At 35.6% G+C, this 18,520-nt stretch overlaps 1 long non-coding RNA gene across 2 annotated transcripts; it reads left to right on the top strand.

Annotated features, from left to right (window-relative positions):
- The first annotated feature begins 14,016 nt into the window (after nucleotides 1–14,016).
- LOC113320316 lies at nucleotides 14,017–16,751 on the top strand. 2 transcript variants are annotated; one of them, XR_003346030.1, is made up of 3 exons: nucleotides 14,017–15,385; nucleotides 16,038–16,081; nucleotides 16,605–16,751. It is a non-coding gene; the product is annotated as an uncharacterized LOC113320316 (long non-coding RNA). The 2 variants fall into 2 exon arrangements; XR_003346031.1 differs by having other exon boundaries at nucleotides 16,000–16,081.
- Nucleotides 16,752–18,520: the final 1,769 nt, after the last annotated feature.

The following is an 18,520-nucleotide window of genomic DNA, read 5'->3' as shown; positions in this document are numbered from 1 at the left end:
GGTTTTTGGTGTCCATTAAAATCCTTCTTTCTTTTGAAATTTAGGTCGCTCTTGTTGTTCTTTCGGGAATGACATCATATGGGGGAGAGTTCTTTTGAACTTGTGCTTAATGGTAATATCTTGAGGGGAGTGCGGCTGTGGAATATTATAGGGGTTATCTTGTATCTTTAAAATCCTTGATGAATGCTATTAGCTTCGGCTATATGATTGCATCTAAATTATATGGTATGTATTTTTTTTTAATCATGAAATGTCTCTTACGAAAATTTCATTATTATCCCGTTCTTATACCTTTGCCAATTTTATTGCCAAAAAGGGGGAGAATTAATATGTAGTTCACACTACAAATACATATGGTTTTCGGATCATTGTGTAAGGGGGAGTGGTTTCCATGTGAGATGGAGTATTGACTAAGGGGGAATGATACATATCACCATAGTATTATTATTGAAGTTGTGATACAATTGAACTTTGACACTGTATAATAATACTATGACAATGTATCACAATGATCGAGACCGATGATTTCTCATTGTTATAGCTACGGATATTCAACAACGGTGATACTAAACATACAACATTTGGGATCATTGGAGTACTTGGAAGTGACGAAGAATTCGAGGAATGTTGAAGATTAGACATGTGGAATAGGAGCTACTAAATTTTCTTTATCTTTTTTGTATTCCATATGTATTGATAGTTTTGTCACTAAAATTGACAAAGGGGGAGATCGTTAGAGCATTGATCGGTCAAACTCGCATGCGTTGCTATCTCAAATATGTTTGTAAATGTTAGTGATCGAAACTATAAGTCTTGATTTCTAGTATATTATAGCTAAGTCTCGGACTAGGATAGAAAGTGTAGTTGATCTCAAGGACTTCATGGAGATTCATCATACAAGCAGAAGAACTACTCAAGGAACCGGTGGAACTTCTCGACAAAAAGGTATGTGAAGACTTGAACTTATCTGTCACTCAAAAGTCTATCTACTCTATCTCCTACTCTTTTAGACAAGAAGTCGTATGTCACATATATATACTTGGATTATACACATTTGGTATTTCGAGTCGAGTATACCTCGCCTATCTATATCTCGAAACATGTGTTGGTAATCTTTTCGCTTCGATCAAGTTTATCTTTACCCAGTGACGAAAGTCATGATATGTTTCAATCACTTTGAAAATTGCTTTGACAAGAAATGGTGTAACAACTATATAACATCCTCTAAGAATGTTTTAATGATTAAAATGAGAGTTTAGAATACATACCAATGGTGTACATAAACATTGTTGTGGAAACACATTTATGTATAAGTCTTATTCCTTGAACCAAAGTTTGCGAACTTTGTTGATTAAGAGAAACCGGAAGAACGGCTTGTTGCCAAGTCCGCGAACTCAGTCCACGAACTGCCGAACTTCTCATTCCGAGAAATTCTGCTGGAGTTGACGAACTAGCTGGTCCCCGAACCCAGTCCGCGAACCGGCGGAAGGTCTTTGCCGAGATTTTCTGCTGGAGTTTGTAAACTCTACCGGTTGCTTAAGTCAGCGAACCTAGTCTGCGAACTTGAGAAATGTTATATATCTGAAGATGATTTCTGAACTTAAACTTAAAAACACTAAGGGATGCAGTATGAAAACCGTGGCTATAAAAGTTCATGAACCAGTTCAAGTGAATCAAATCATCTTTGCTTTAATTGTGTCTTGTGTAGTACATAAGATTTCCTTGCAATTGAACAACTCTCTAACTAGTTCATTTTAAGTCATTTGAACTAGTTATGGTGAAGAAGAACATGGTTGATATGAAATGCTCATATGTCTAACCTTTTGGTTAACTATTATTGAACCAACAAGTGCATACGTTTGGGTACGGTTAACAAACCTAGAAACGTGTATTGTCAAGTGTGTGTAACAAGCTAAGTTTTTTCGATCTAACGGTTGAGAGATATTAGCTTGAATCTAAATCAGGTTTTCATCTAACGGTGGATATTGTTTGCTTTGTGACCAATGAAAAACCCTGATTTGAAAAACTATATAAAGGAGACATCTAGTATTTTGCAAAACTAATCCCCACACCTTACGTGTGATACTAGTTTGCATACTAGAGTCGATTCTCCTTTAACCTCTGGTTTTCTTTTCTCAAACCGTGTTAACGAATTAAAGACTTCATTGGGATTGTGATTCCAGGCCGATACTACTTTTATCGTAGTTGTGTGATCTGATCTTGCATCTTCTATCGTACGAGTACAATCATATTGATTGGCTTGAGATTGATATCTCCGATAGGCAAGATATAAAAAGTAATCACAAACGTCTTCATCTCATCGTTTGTGATTCCGCAACATCTTGTTTCGCTACCATACGATTAAGATTGGTGTGAGGTGATTGATTAATCTAGGCTGTTCTTCGGGAATATAAGACAATATTATCAATTGGTTCCTGTTCACCTTGATCATTATCAAAAGACGGAACAAAACCTTTAGGGTTTATCTGTGGGAGACAGATTGATCCTTTGATAGACTTTTCTGTGTTAGATATATTTGTTTATTGTCAATGCCTGCGATTTTGGATCGTAGCAACTCTTAGTTGTGGGTAAGATCACTAAGGGAATCAAGTGCGCAGTATCCTGCTGGGATCAGAGGCGTAGGAGCATAACCGTACCTTGGATTAGTGGGAGATTGATTTAGGTTCAACTACGGTCATGTCCGAAGTTAGCTTGGAGTAGGCTAGTGTTTGGAGCGGCTTAATACAGTGCGTGTTCAATTTGGACTAGGTCCCGGGGTTTTTCTGCATTTTCCGTTTCCTTGTTAACATACCGAGACCCGCTACACAGCTGGTCATAGAAAATACCATACAAAAGACCCGCTACACAGCTGGTCATAAAATGAAAATCTGAAATACCATACCGAGACCCGCTACACAGCTTGTCATAGAAAATACCATACAAAAGATCCGCTACACAGCTGGCCATAACCCTAAAAATTATAATGATAATATTTTTTTAAGACCCGCTACACAGCTGATCATCTTTTTTTTATTATTATTTTTTTTACTTTTTTTAGACCCGCTACACAGTTGGTCGTGTCATTTTTTTTTATTTTTTTTACTTTTTTTTTACTTAGGTCCGCTACACAACTGGTCATAATGTTATTCTTTTTTTTTAGAGCCGCTTAACAGCTGATCATGATTTGCAAGGAAATTCCCGAAAAAGTAAAGTAAAAAGTTAACCACTCCTCCACAGTAAAACATTACATTGTCCTCAATGTAATTGAATCATCCAACGTAAAAAAAAAGGGAAATTCATAATATGCGAAAATAAACAAATAAAAATATAAAAAAAACAAAGATATACCTACTGGAATATACAAACAAGAATCTCCATAAATCAACAACCTAAATATCTGGGACCAACCCATAGCATAATATATACAATCAATGACAACCTCGCACTCTCGTTGTACCAACGTGAAGTTATAGAGACTATCAAGAGGAAAGAGCCGCCCCTAAGCCTAGTTTTTGCAAAGGATATATCGTCAGTAACAAGAATTATCGACTCAACTAGTTCATTAGGGATGGGAACTGAAACGATCTGGGAGACATGCACAGGCAAAGAGAAGTCACGAGATGCAAAATAATTTAGTAATACTGGAGAAACACGCAATTCTAATCCAAAATTAGGAATCTTCAGAAAAGTTTTGCTAACAATTCTAGGTATATTAACTTCTCCATTAAGTTTGCAAACCTGTACTAAATCATCATCATAATCATCATCAACCAAGGAATCAATACGAATATCACAATAAATATGATTAGAAGTGACCTTATAGATAGAGTGTAATGTCTCTAAGTCGTTAGACTTAACTACAGTTTCCTCTGAATTAACACGTTCTTCATAAACATCATTGTTACAGCACTGATATGTCACACCGTCTAAAAGAATGGTGTCCTCAATCCTAAACTCATCCTGTTTGAATAGGCGAGTGATCATTAACACGATCAGGAGTTGGACTAAATACACCACCTTCACTTGGTATGACAATGTCTATATTCCTATTATCACAACTATCAAGTTCATCATCATTCTCCATACACATTGATTCATTAGATAAAGCAGTTTCATCATAAATATCAAGAGTATAAGAAAAATTAGAACATGTATCCTCTGTAAGACCACAATATTCCACCGATTGTGTTAGTTGAGCAATCGATAAATTAGTTTGTTCAGCAAGTTCAGCAATATACGCATGGGCTTTACTAAGCTCCGTAAAAAATAACTCATTAGCTTTGGTCTGTTCAGCAATGTCAATATTGAAGCGTTCTAACAAAGATAGTTGTGATGCAGATGGGTCACAGTAAGATTGGTTATCTCTCTCATACTGTGACGGAGAAACGTGTGAATAATAATTGGAATCAATACATTGTGGCTCATAATCAGGGTAAGGTTGGTAATGATCATAACCTTCAGAAGGTCCGGAATGATCATACCTATGAGGATAATTCCAATCATTATTTACACACTCGGTAGGTTCTTCATAATGAGAAGGTGCATATGCATACTACTCATGTAAAATATCATATGACTCCTCTGTCTCAGCTCTTTTGGTAAGATTCCAAAAAGCTATAAAATTAGTCAAATCGCTGGAAACCATTATACAAAGTAATTCTCAATAACTCACCTTGCAAAAGCTTTGCGAGAATATCAAGTACTTACTTTAGGCCAGTTGTCGACTCCAATCGCTGCTCTTCAAACTAAGGTACCTATGAAAATCAAATAAGCTACATAAAAAGAACTAAAAGAAAATATAAAAATAAAAGAAAGAAAAAATAAGCTATGCACAGAAAAAATAAAAATAAAAATGATAAATAAAAATAATAATTATGTACAAAATACCAATTATAGTATTCCACAACCGCTCCCCGGCAGCGGCGCCAAAAATTGGTAGGATAGGAGAATACTTTATATTATATAATAGCAATCGCACGGTATCTAACAAGTAGACAGAGGCAAGTACGGGGACCCACAGGGAGCAGTGGAAATACTCTAATCAATATCTCTAATGAATTAACCAGAAATGATTTTTGGGATTTTAGAATTGAATTTGAAACAATAAAAATAAAATAAAAAATTAACAAAATGCAATGAGAGAGTGTCGGTAACCAGTGTCTACGGATTCCATCATTATTTCTATTCGATGCCGAAAATGATTCATAATTTTAAATACGCGTCTATATCTTTTTTCTATTGCAACACATATTATCGGTATATTTTCTCTAATATAACTTGCATCTCCTAAGCATAACCCATCAAAGTCTCCAAAGTATGGCTTATCAAATTATAATGGCAAGAAAATCATTGAAACTACGTATTTATGCATTTACGATTATTATTTGCGTCGTCTAAGTATAACCTATCAAATGATTTAACCTAAACATAGATTATCAAATACTATAACAAATAAAATTGCAAAAACATATGAATTTATGAATTTAGGCTAATGTATCATACAAAGCCGGTGTGCAACAACTCATATTCTAATAAAATCAATAAACGTTATAGACTTCAAGATTCATTTTTATAGCCTAATACCAAGATAATTCTAATTTATTTCATAATGGTCTATACTCAAAGTAGCTTTCTCCATGAACCCTAGTTACAAAATTTAACACACCATAGAAATGGATTTCTAAAAATCCATAAAAATAAATTAAATGGGTAAGAGATAATAAACCAATATCACCGTCATCACCCGGTAATAATCGTTTTCTTCCCCCCTTGTTATTTTCTTCTCCAATGGCAGCCAAAAGAAAAACACCGTCTCCGTTGTGCGGCTCTCTAGCCGTCGCCTCCCCCTTTTTCGTAGTAGCCGACCAATCTTATTTTCATCCAGACGTTGTTTAATTTCCAGAACACATGATGTCGACACTGCCATGGAGTCCCACCAACAAAGAAAAGTAATAAGCTGTCTTTTCCTATTTTGTCAGATTTCATTCCTTAATAACTACCAATTTCCACTTTCTACATCATTCCATGCAAACCAAAAATGGTAATTAGTTTGAGACATTGCATGCACCTCATACACGTTCAAAGATAGATTTTCTTTCTTCATTTGTGAAACATTCTTCGGTGGGAGTCATTATTAAAATCTGTCATCAATCCTCCTTTTAATGAGAAAATTTATGTATGGGCTAGAAACCAAACCAGTCAAGTCCCACTAAAGCACTGTTTAAAATATAAACTTTCCCTCCATATCTTCATGATTACTTCCAATTTTTAATTCCATCAGCTCATAAATTATAAAACGCTAACAGGCCCCGTGTACTAGTCTGGTCCACTGACACCAAAGTTCATAATTTGATGCGAAAACACCCGCTTTTAGCTGTTTATTTTTGGATGATCGCATTCTCTTGTATTTTCTTCAAATATCTCAAAATAATGTTATTAGCCAAAATATCGAGTCCTAGCTAATATAAACATGGGTATAAAACGTAGCATTTACGTGCTTATCAGAAGAAATACTACTGCTGGACATAGCGATGAAAGGTATGTAATCAAAATTTTCTCTGCGCCATAAAACTAGCCCAGGAACGGAAGAAATATTTGCATAAATGCTTAACCCTAAGTCTTGGAGTTATTATCTTCTGTGAATAGTCAATTCAGTTGCGAGTTTTACTGAAACCCTAAGTTTCACAGATCAATACTGGAGACGCGGAGTAAAATAACGTACTGGGAGTGACCAAAGCTGGATATGGTCAGAAAGCCACACGGCCTTGTGTATGTTACATGTTTTCTCAGCATATGCGGCATATCCTAGTATTTTGCAGATGGAAACTACCAAGGCAAGTCAAAAGGGATCATGATGGATTTTGGCGCGTGAGCATTAACTCATTTTGTTTGATCAATCAAGAAGGATCAACATTAATAAAAGGTTTTCTCATTCAAAAGGAAAGTCTTAATTCTGAAGTGAAGCTATTCAAATAATCCAAGAAGATGTCTACTACGAAGACTAAGAAAAACATTCAAATGTTTAAACGTAAGGCTGCTCATCGGATTCATCAGAATTGTCAGAATTATCAGATTCATCATCATTTTCTTTCACGGAGTCCTATTCAAATTCTTCATCGGAATTACTATCAGGGCTATTGATGAAGTCTGGATGAATTTCAGGATCACTGTACAAGGAATCCAATACTCTTCTTTTTCACGTCCAGCTTCAAGATCAGCTTTGACCAGTTTCTCAATCTCCAGGGTACGCCGGTCTGGATTAATCTTGAGATCTCATAGCATCGGAGTCAGAGGGTACACCATCATCTCGAGATCTAAGTTTCTCCTCAGCTGCTAGCACTCTGCGCTGGACCCGGTCCCTTCTTCGTCGATGATCATCCATCCTGTCATCCTCAGCTTTTCTCTTCATGAGCTCAGCATAAGTGACTCTACGGTCATTAATTAAGGGGCGCACTAGGATTCGCTACCTCAGTATGATTCATCTTAGATTGTGATTTGGCTGCGGAAGCTTTGAAATCCTCTTCAGAAGAGCTGGAAGAATAGCTATAATCATAATCGCTGCTGCTGCTGGAAGTCACCATTATCTGGAACCAAGAACACAGAATCACGGATATGCTGATAATAAATTCACTCCAAATATGGTAATCCTTAACTCTTACCTATTTACACTTCCACTAGCACAGTGATTGTGATATAAGAGTTAGCACTCCAAAGTTAGTTCGTCCTTGAAACCTGCAATAACGAACAAAGCTTTATCATTTGAAAATTGAAACCTGATTTTTCATAAAATCATGAACATAATTTTCATAATATGAAAATCCACAACTGAGCTATGAAACTTACACCAAGACAATATTTCATCATAAATAAATTGTCTAATTTCAAGGGTTACTCAAAACCCATGTTTTGATTTTGCGAAACAATGATTAACTTGAATAATTCACGTAAAATTTTCAGAACCTTTATTTATTCACGTAAATAAACATATGGCATTATATTAGGTATATGTCACGGTTTCACATATAAAAAAAAAACTCTTTTCCTTCGTACAATCATCTTTCTTTGAAACGAAGGTTTATTTCGGTTTTGTGAAAAGTTCACACCTTTTAAGATAAAGTTTTGGTTTCCATGAAAGCTCATAAACAAAATTTTATCACTAGACACATGTCTATTTTCAAAAGAAAAATCTCTCAAGCTAGGGGTTATTGATAGTCTCTTGAACTGACGATCGAACGAACATACGCTTAATAAAAATAAGGGTTTTTTTTTACAAAACTCACACTCATACATGCACATGTATATAACTTCAACATGATCAAAGCATGAACAACTCATGAAATTAGCAAACAAACAAAAAAAAAAAAAGCTTACCTGGTCGGTGGCCGGAAGTTGACCGGACGACGATCGACGGCGACTGTCGGCGGCAAAGTTCCGACGAATTTTTTTTATTTTTCTCTGACGTGAAGATGAGGAAGAGATGAAGGTGGTGGTGATCGTGGAAAGGTGAAATAAAAAAAAAAGAAAAAAAAAGGGATTAATTCCTTTTATATCAAATTTATTTCCAAAACCTAATTTCACAAGGATTTCCTTTTCGGACCCGGCCCATGAATCCTAAATCAACCAAGGTACCATCATTAAATCAGCGGTTCAACACCAATTTATGCTCATTAGACGATGCTCTATCATGCCACTGGGATCTTCGTTCAAGCCGTGGTCCAATCGCGCAATCGAAAATCCTGTAACATCTTATCTTATGATTAAGTTCAATTACTTATTTTCGTTCGTAACTGGAAAATCACCATTCAGTGCTGACTGAGGAACATGACTGTCCCTCACTAAGCAGGGGACTTAATGTAGATGGTGGATTTTCCACAAGGGTTAAAATCGTAAAACCATAATTATGCATGCTCCTGATCCAGCAATCAGATGAGTATTGAGGCTCATGTCTCTCCTTGAAGCATGAAAGCTCATGCCACAAGAATCTCTGAATGAGAATACTGTCTTTCAGAGTATATGTAGATGTGTAGTCTCTCAGCTGAGGCAACAACACATTCCATGAATACTGAGCAATTTGAGTAGTCACTTCTATATAGAATCGCAAGGTTGAACAGCTCCTAGACAGCATGCCTGCTAGTATAGAGCGATAATGTCTTCAGGATGTAACAATGTTTTCCCTGATTATATAGATATGACGCTTCAACAAGCTCATATCATCTGAATAATTAATGCTCCTAGACAATCGTACTAGTATAGAGTTATCAATTAATTATTCATAAATTATTAGATTCATCAACTGAATCCCTGGAAAGTATTCCACATCAATTATAATATTTCGTTACTTCAATTCGTGGTTCTTCCCAGCAGAATTCCATGGGTTAGTAATAAATATTCAACATACGGGCATCTGGGCAGTTACCGAGTAAGCCCCGACCAAAATGGTGCAAGTGTACTCAGCAATAATGCACTAACGAGCACCTGAATGCACGAACGAGCATTCCAAAATACGAAGGAACGATGAACCTATGCAGAATAGGAAGAAAATAATAAATAATAAAATAATAATCAAGGCTCTAGGGGACTGGGCCCACCGGCCGGCCGGTTGTGCCGTAGCCAGTCCCATGCCCAATTTTATATTTTGTCATATTTTATTATTTTCCTTGATCTCATGAAAATCTCTTCACTTGAGAAAATATCCTTCGTTTCATAAAAAACTCATTGAATTCATGAAATTTCCCTCAAGTCATGAAAAATAATATAAAATTAGGGAAACTCGTGGGACCGGGCCCTAGTCGGCCGGTCATGCCCTAACCGGTCCTACACGCCCCTTATTTTATTATTATTATTTTTTGTGTTTCCCTCATCTCATGGAAACTCCTTGATTTCAACAAATTCCTTGTTTTCAACAAACTCCTTGATTTTATGATATTTCCCTAAAATCATGAAAAATATTATAAATTAGGAAAAGTGCCTTGGGACCGGGCTCTTTGGCCGGACGGCCATGCCTTTGCCATAGCCGGTCCCACACTTCATGATTCCTTCATTATTTTATTATTTATTCCTTCATCTCATGAAGTTTTCCCGATTTCAGCAAAAATCCCTGATTTCTTCATATTTTCCCGACCACCAAGAGTCGGTCCCATGACCCCTTGGTCGGTCCCTCATCTCTCTATAATCAGGTTTTACTGCCTAACGCTCACACGAGCATTATTTTAATAAATGATTAAACCAGCATTTAATCATCTTTTCACCAACTGGTCTTCAGGAGACTTTGGTATTTTGCTTATTTGAGCATCTGGGTGTTACATGGATGACTCGTCATCCCATATAGTCGGTCCCTCCTTCACTCTGTGGTTGATTTTCAATAAATCATCAATTAATCAAAAATTAGGGTTTCGAATCCAGAGCTCTGCAGAAACATAATCATGAGAAGATTCAAACACCAATAATTTTGTGTTGATCCCGTGATCAACACTTTTATCATTATGCTCGGCCTAGTTGTCAGTATCTTAAATTAATATTTTATTTGGTCCTGCTACCAATAATTCATCAAATGAGCAACATTTGATCAGATGAGCAATATTTGCTCAGACCATGAATATTGGTTCAATTACCAATATTCAATAATTCATCAAATGAGCAAAATTTTCTCATACCATGAATATTGGTTCAACTATCAATATTCAATAATTCAACAGATGAGCAACATTTGCTCAGACCATGAATATTGGTTCAACTATCAATATTCAATAATTCATCAGATGAGCAATATTTGCTCAGACCATGAATATTGGTTCAACTATCAATATTCAATAATTCATCAGATGAGCAACATTTGCTCAGACCATGAATATTCAATAATTCATCAGATGAGCAATATTTGCTCAGACCATGAATATTGGTTCAACTTCAATATTCAATAATTCATCAGATGAGCAACATTTTCTCAGATGAGCAATATTTTCTCAGACCATGAATATTGGTTCAACTATCAATATCCAATAATTCATCAGATGAGCAATATTCGCTCAGACCATGAATATTGGTTCAACTATCAATATTCAATAATTCATCAGATGGGCAATATTTTCTCAGACCATGAATATTGGTTCAACTATCAATATTCAATAATTCATCAGATGAGCAATATTTGCTCAGACCATGAATATTGGTTCAACTTCAATATTCAATAATTCATCAGATGAGCAACATTTTCTCAGATGAGCAATATTTTCTCAGACCATGAATATTGGTTCAACTATCAATATCCAATAATTCATCAGATGAGCAATATTCGCTCAGACCATGAATATTGGTTCAACTATCAATATTCAATAATTCATCAAATGAGCAATATTTGCTCAAATAATTCAACAACTTATCAAACGAGCAACATTTTCTCATACGAGCAATATTTGCTCACCTTAACAATCAACATAATTATACTTTTATCTCAGCAGAGATGTTCAATTCATGAATCTCAGAACATTTGCAAATCACGACTCAATAATACAAGGACTCATCGTCCCATAAAGTCATCAACTGACTCCACAATCACGAGACATCAATCGTGTCACATGGGGGATATTAACTAGGATTTTGGTCTGGCGGTCTACGGCACGTGTGTTCATACACACGATGAGAATGTGAGCAAGTCGTGCAATCAGTTGGAGGAGTTAGCAAAGTAGTGGGCGGAAAATTAACCGAGTCTCCGCACGATGAGCAACTGGTTTTGACACGATTTCCCACTTCCCCACTCTTTGACTCCAGCAACTTTCACACTTCATGGGATCAAGGTGTTTACAATTCAGGCAATATAAATAAGTCTCTGAATCATGATTGAAAGAACAAGACAAGCTCTGGTCAAGCATACAACAAGAGATTAAGAACTCAACGTCTGAGCAAGTACTCTCAACAGAGCAAAATTCAATCAATCGAAACTTATCTTATTTCTTTACGCAGAACACACAACAACACCTATAATCTTCGATCACTATTGATCTCACACATTTCTCAGCTTCCCTCCTACAAAGCGACCCATCCTCTCTTGTGACCGAATTGACTCTGGAACGACCATTGTCTTGGTTTAGGCCGGAGTCCTACAGATTGATCTCTCGAACTTAAAGCACTCCCTTCTTGAAGTGCATCTTTGTGAGGTTAAGCATTTCACTCGGTTCAAGGAGTCTCCTCCGCACGGTCATCTCTTCAATTTCGTAAAAACCAGCAAATCGTTTTTCCCCATCTACAACCATATATATGTGGTAACCGATCCTAGTACCTAGTCAACAAACTTTTGGTAACTAGTGTGACCGATCCTAGTACCCACATGGAGGTAGAACCGAAACTTGTTTTAGTAGAACCGTTAAACCCATGAATGGTGATTGGATGTTTTTGATTAATCACATAGTTCTTGGAAATCAGATGAACCAATTCTAAACTCATTTGGAGGTGTGGAAAATCGATTCCAAGATTGTAAATATGAAAAAGTATTTAAAAATTAAAGATATCGACATACTTTGAACATGTACAGTAACTCTTATCTTTTATTGTTTAAAAGATATTCCTTAATAGCTAAAGGAAAGAATCCCAGATCGAAATAAATTGAGAATCTTTTAATTAAGGTTTTTAGTTTTATATGCTTTTAATTTCCAGCAATTAAAATGCATATCTTTAGAAAATAAAAATTAGTAATGTGCATTTACTAGTTGGAGATTTTCTACTGAGATTTCGGTCAATATTTGGACAGAGCATTTCCAGGAATTATGAAAGCCGAGTTTGGAAATTTATTGCATATCTCTGAGAATATTCGGTTTTGGAAATTCCTTGGTGCCTAAACTTCCTTGGTCTATAAGTATTGAAGTTTGCATTTTGAGCAAACTAATCCTCAGAGCCAGCAAAACTACTTGGTCGGTTGCTACTGGTGGAGCCATCTATTCGGAGAGGAAAGTACCCTAATTAGGCGAAATCTCTTACGACCGCTCGTTTAAAAGACTTATTTGGGATTGGGAAGCTCTACGAGTACCGTTGGTGGGAAACTAGATAATTGTAGTTTATTATTAGTTTTCGATTGATCTGATTGATTAACGGTGGTTGAACTTTGATTGCACCTAGTTTGTTTGTGCTAGAGAATTTTCTCTTATGATATAAGATTCACTCAAATTAGATCGAAGTTTTGACGGGGATCTTTAGACTATTTGTATATCTAAAGACGTCTTGTGATAATCCATTGTTAAAAGACTCCGTTCTGTATGTGATTGATCACAAGAGATTCAAGTGCGCAGGCGTTTATTGAAGATCTGAGAAGATTTGAAGATGAAAAAGATTTATGATTTGGGTTCATAATCTTTGGTGTGCACAAAACTTGATCGGCTGGGATCCAACTATAATCGGTTTATCTTTGTGATAACCTTGATTGATTATTTGAGTATATCAGCATCAATATATTGTCTTTGTGACTAAGAAGTATTGATTGCAAAATCTCTGACAAAGGAGTTTATTGGGATAAACGGAAGAGTCTTTTGTCAAACTCATATCACTTATTTGAAAAGAGTTGTTACCGAATATATTTGTTGTTCCTTTACGGTTTAGAATACGAACCAAAGGAATTGTTCCAAGTGTGTTAGTTATTGCAAGTTGGAGGTGTAACAATCCTCAAGCTCGTCAACGCTTTTAGACCGATCAAGGATTGACCTACCGATGATCAAGAGATGATTTAGCCGATAATAACTCAATTAGTTTAACACGAACGCTAATTAATAAGAGTTAATCTAACAAAGATCTAGCTACGAAAATAGTATCATTGAATAGGTCTCGAAAAGTTATGCATAATGGGCTACTTGCACGCGGCATTCGGACACCGGGTGAAGAAGATTTATCAATTTATTTTCGGAGGGTAAAATAGTAATTTTAGGTATTACCCTTGTGGATGCACGTGTCGAGGAGACTGGGTGTGTCAGCAAACTGGGTCGGCTTTATCTTCACCTCGAGAAGATTTTTCTTCTTTCTTTCTTTATTCTTCCTCCTTTTCTTTCTTTCATCTTCTTCTGTTTTCTCTTCTTCATGTTCTTCGTCTGCGAGAGTTTATGAGGTGTGAGTGAGATGTGTTTGATGAAAATTGTCTGATGATGCTGTTAGATGATGGGGAAGATAGATTAGCTTTTGGATGTGAAGCAGAACGGTTAGGTTTTGAATCTGAGATGATCAAAATTAGGGCTTTAGATTTGATTTAGGTTCTGAAGATTTTAATGATGAAATCAAGGAGTTATGGTTGATGAAGAATCATGGGTAGAAGTTTAATAGCAGTTCTGAAGTTGCTTTGGAGATTGAATCTGATAATTAGGGTTTATGCATGTTGGAATGGAGTTCGAACTGGGTAAAGATTGAGAAGATTTAGATAGAATTGTAAGATGGGTTTTGATTATTGAGATCAAGGAAGAAGAACTGACAGTTAATTCTCAAATCCCAGTGATGAATTGAGGAATTAGGGTTCCTGTTTTTGATTGAAGTTATGAATTCAATTTGAAGACGATGAGTTTAGTAGTAAGGTTCAAACAAGAGGCATATATCTGAGGTAATTGTCTTGCTAAGTTAATTTAAGTAAACTATTCAATTTCATTGTTGAGTTTGTGTATATAACGTTGAAGTAGGATTGCTATAATTATTGAAGTATGGATGTAATTGATATTTGTGAGATTTGAATATTGAACCATGATTTGAAGAAATGGTGTTTAGTTGATTAAACTGAAATAAGAACTGTAGGTGAAGGTTTGTTCTGGTTCCCAGAGGGTTGTAATGAATTTGGTGAATGGGTATTATCTGAGTTGTGAATTGCAGGGTTGTATATAACAAAGTGTTAGTTTTGGTAAGTGAAATAAAAGGGAGATGGAATGGAGTTTACAGATTGTACGGGAGAGAACTGAAATGTGGATGCTAGATTGAGCTGCGGAGAAGTGTTTATTAGATAGTAGTAATTTTTGTTGAGCTGAAACTGTAGATAATAGAGATAAAAGAGAAACCTGTATCCGAATTGTACGTTGCTGAGTAGAAACAGTTTGTGGGTTGGTTGTAGCTACTAGAGTCTAAAGGTGCAGGTGTATTTTGAGCGAGAAGATATGACCTTGCAGTTAGTAAAGAAGGTCAGGAACTGCCTGAAGTGATAATGGTTTTGTTATTGAGGTTAGGTAGAATGTGTAGAATTGTATGAATTTGTAATGTTGATTGCTCAAGAAGAACTGAAAGGAGATTATAATTGAAAGAGTAATATGGTTTTGGAAGAGAAGTTGTAACTCGGAAGATGAGATGAGTGTTGGTTTGTTGGTGGCAGTGAATGTAAATTACAGGGAGTGTGTGTATTGAGATGATCTGAGTTTGCTTAGAGCTGCAATTGCAGGTAAACCTAAGATTGTATTTTGTAGAAAATTTATTAAGTTTGTTTCATAAGTAAATTGTTGTAATGGTTGTAAGTAAAATAACTAGGGTTGTCATGCATTAGAAGTTTGGCTTGTACAATGGCTTGTACCTGAATCCTGCTACCAGTCAGATTACCCTGTCTGACTCAGTTGTCTGACTGAGTTGTTATTCTGACCAGTTATGGAACCGATTTAACTCAGTTGACCGATTCCCATTTGACTATGACCTTGACTATTGACCTGACCTTAAACGTTGACTGTTAGATTGACCGTTAGTGACCGTTAGTTAACCAGTTAAACTAGACCTTGAATTATTAGACTAGTTTAGTGGACTTGGGCTTAGTACCATGTATAATTAGTTTGATATCTTGGACCTCTTATGGTCCGAATTGACCTTTGGTTTCTTCTACAAAGTTGTAAATATTCATAAGACTTATTTAATGGACTATGGAAAAAACTCAATTCAATTAGTAAATCATATATTTGCTAATGATAGATAAATAAAAGATGTAGAACCTTAAATGGGCTTAGAATCATTAGGAAGATTTGTATGAGCCTTTTGGCTAAACTCTTAGAGTGCTTCTTTGATTAACAGTTAGTTATTAACAACGATCGATTCAAATGATGAACCAGTGGATCGTGGATCTCGAGGTAGGCGTGGCTTGTCATCAAAAGAGGTGGTAATACATTTGATTCTTTTGTAACCATTATTGTTTCTTTTACAAAAGTCTTTGTTTAATAACTCATGCATTGCCTGATTGTACATTCCATGCTTTATTTAGTTTGCATTTCGATTGTTCTGTTGATTCTTTGAATCTTTCCAAGATTTGGAAAGGACCTGTAATGTTTTGTTGTCAACATGAATTGTTATGGGAAATGAGAATTTCCATGTGTGGTATATAGGATACGCTCCTTCACATTTATATCTACAAGAATTCAGCTTTTATTGCCTAGAGTGGGTCATCATGGTCTTGGTGATATCAATAGCTAATGAGTGTGGTTAGCACGAATATTATACATTGTTTGAAGAAGGAGTTTGTCCATATACATGTTTGTTTATTTTCAGTGACTTGGTCACTTTTTAACGTTTGGGAAAACATTATTGTTTTCCAAATCTTGCCATGATTACTTGAAAGTTAAATGTTATTCATGCTGGGCACCCCTTTTAGGGATGATGTGCTCACCCATTCCCACTTTCAGTTTCAGAGACAGATCAGAGTTGCGCAGCGAAAGCTTCATGGGTTGTTTTCGTTAGTTGGTTAACTTCTATTACATTTATTATATTACATACTGTATCTGTAAACCAAATGACTATTGTATATGTATCATTTGAGAGGATTTCTTGTATATATATATGTTTCAGAGCGGGTTAGTTTTGATTTAAGTTTTGTATCGCATTTCTTAATTGAATGATTAAGTACATGTTTTAGATTCTTAGTGCCTCTTTATTTAGTTAATCTCTTGGATTAGTCACCTGCTAGCTTAGGGGGCGCTACAGGAGGCGCAGGGATACAGACGGAACTAGGTGAACTATAGGTTTAGTTGCTTGGTCTCAACTATATGAAGTTGATTTAGAATTTGTATAGTGGCTTAATCCTGAGAGTATTCAATTCTGGACAAGGTCCCCGGGTTTTTCTGCATTTGCGGTTTCCTCGTTAACAAAATCTTGTTATATCTTTTACTTTTCTATTTCTGCAATTATAATTTTTTTTTATTATAATTAGAAGTAAAATACACAAACGTCAATTCATGTTTACTTGATAGCAATCCTATTGTGTTTGGTTAAGTCTGAACCTATTATCAAGTAAACATACTTCGTTGTTGTATTTTCTCGATCTTGTATCCATAGTCAATCACGCAAGTTATCTTGTAGTCGTATTGCCTCGATCTTGTATCCATAGACAATCATACGAAGTGTGAACCGATTAGTTGTATTGTCTCGACTCAGTCCATAGACAATCACTTTCGGAGAAAGTACTTATAGGTGGAAAAGTTTTAGATTGAGGTATATTTGCGTACCCTCGTCTTTTCAAAGTGTCTTATCAAATCTATCAAGCAAACCCTTAAAGGAATCCATTTTGGCTCTCTTAAGTAAGATAGGAATATCTAGATATCTGTTTTGATGGTTTAACCTCCTTATGTTTATAATGTTAACAATATCGTTCTTCCTATTACTATCAATGAAAGGGCCAAAATTCATACCAGGTTTATCATAATTTATAGACCGACCAGGCAGAATATTGAAAGAATCAATAATAGCCAATAAGATCTCAACATTAAATTGATTAGCCCTAGTGAAGATGAGACAATCGCTTGGAAAAAATTAAATGGGTTATACTTGGACTAGAAGGAGAGATATTGATACCATGAATTATATTAGCTTGTTTTGTATATATCAAATATTAGATAAATAGTTCATACAGAAAATGATCATACAGAAAATGAAGGGTGATAGAGGATCACCCTGCCTAAACCCTCTTGTAGGACATGAAAATTTATCTGAAGCTCATTAGTAATCATAAAACGCAACTGAGTACACTAATAATTGGAGGAGGAAGATGAAAAGATATTATTCTCATCCACAGGTGACCATCGATGGTTATGTTTCCAAGGGGGCATAATCACAGGTTCTTGCTTGAAGTCTACCTTGGACATGCTCGACACACTCATCCATCACATGACCTGAAACGTGACAGAATGAATAAAAGATGTATAGGATGAAAATCAAAGTAAATCTAGTTAATTACTCATTCATTATATGTTGTGTGAGAGTCGAAGCAAAGTTTTTGATAAATAATAACCCGAACCCCAACTTTGATGGAATAAAGTCCATTGTACATTAGGAATTGTGTATTATAAAGATTCATGTATTATTCATGCTAATATGATAACCACAATAAAGTCGCGTAATTTTTTTCCCGACTGAACTATTCGCAATCAATACGCGTATATGAAGTAACACACTTGCATGATTTTCCTGGATAAATAAGAAGGATTCAACTAAATTAATCTGAAATGGACGTGTTACAACCAATTCACCAAATGAGTTGTCCAATTTACCAAACGATTATTCTAACCTTCAAAACTAAGTGTGTGAGTTTGAGTACTAAATTATG

Source organism: Papaver somniferum, chromosome 11 (assembly GCF_003573695.1).
Source record: "Papaver somniferum cultivar HN1 chromosome 11, ASM357369v1, whole genome shotgun sequence".
In the NCBI taxonomy this organism is placed as follows: domain Eukaryota; kingdom Viridiplantae; phylum Streptophyta; class Magnoliopsida; order Ranunculales; family Papaveraceae; genus Papaver; species Papaver somniferum.
This window is presented reverse-complemented; position numbering and strand designations above follow the sequence as displayed.